The sequence below is a fragment of the Triticum aestivum genome, chromosome 4B (genome assembly GCF_018294505.1).
Source record: "Triticum aestivum cultivar Chinese Spring chromosome 4B, IWGSC CS RefSeq v2.1, whole genome shotgun sequence".
Taxonomy (NCBI): domain Eukaryota; kingdom Viridiplantae; phylum Streptophyta; class Magnoliopsida; order Poales; family Poaceae; genus Triticum; species Triticum aestivum.
In genome coordinates, this window is record NC_057804.1 from 576,093,335 (window position 1) to 576,094,839 (window position 1,505).

A 1,505-nucleotide genomic window follows, 5' to 3' on the forward strand; every position below is an offset into this window, starting at 1 on the left:
CCAAAGACAAGGACGATCACTTTGACAAATCTACGCACCGACTCAATTGTTGTATCTTCAGCAATGCGAAGATACTCATCGGCATAATCAGCCGGAATGCCATACGCAATCACCCCGCATAGCTGCCAAGATTTTTTGATATGCACTAAATCCCTTCAAGCCCGCAGCATTACTTTGTTGAGTAAAATACCGACAATTGGCCTCGCAAGCTTGAACAATTCTCACAAAGAGGGATCGGCGCATTCAGTACCTTCTCCGGATACGTTGGATTCTCCGTGAAATAGTCTTGCATCAACATCTCGTTCCTGAGATGGCGACTCCGAGGGATGCAAAGACGCCCAACGGTCGATCCTCGCCGCCTCTTGCGGTTCTCGTCTTCGTGCTCCTTGACGGCAGAGCCATCACCAATGTTTGCTGCCGAAAGTTTGAGAGCATCATTTCAACATCCGAGTCATCCGAATCGGACGAATCGGAGAGCAGAAACTTCTCGCACGGGCTCAATTCCGTCTACATGAACGAGAAGCGCACGCTGTGTCAACCAACCGGGCTCAATTCCATTGACACGAAGCACAAAAAAACACTAACCGGCGGCGACGAGGGGCGTCTCGAGGGCGATCGATCCCCGGCGACGACAGCGACGAGGGACGGCTCTTCTCACCGGATCCGCAGGACGGTGCGGCCTAGCGGTGGTGAAGGGTGAAAGATGCCCCGGCGGCGTGATTCTGCCCGCAGATTTGGCCGGAATCGGTGCCAGCGGACGGGCAGAATCTGTGGCGGGCGGCGGAGGAACGAGGTGGGGAAAGGTGTGACGCCCCCGATTCAATCGTACACTAATCATGCACGCAAACGTGTACGATCAAGATCAGGGACTCACGGGAAGATATCACAACACAACTCTAAAACATAACTAAGTCATACAAGCATCATAATACAAGCCAGGGGCCTCGAGGGCTCGAATACAAGTGCTCGATCATAGACGAGTCAGCGGAAGCAACAATATCTGAGTACAGACATAAGTTAAACAAGTTGCCTTAAGAAGGCTAGCACAAACTGGGATACAGATCGAAAGAGGCGCAGGCCTCCTGCCTGGGATCCTCCTAAACTACTCCCGGTCGTCATCAGCGGGCAGCACGTAGTAGTAGGCACCTCCAGTGTAGTAGGGGTCGTCGTCGACGGTAGCGTCTGGCTCCTGGACTCCAGCATCTGGTTGCGACAACCAGAAAGAAAGGAAAGGGGAAAAGGGGGGAGAAAGCAACCGTGAGTACTCATCCAAAGTACTCGCAAGCAAGGAACTACACTACATATGCATGGGTATATGTGTAAGGAGGCCATATCAGTGGACTGAACTGCAGAATCCCAGAATAAGAGGGGGATAGCTAGTCTTATCGAAGACTACGCTTCTGGTCACCTTCTTCTTGCAACAGGTAGAAGAGGGTAGGTCGAAGTCCTCCAAGTAGCATCTCCAAGTAACATCTCATAGCATAATCCTACCCGGCGATCCCCTC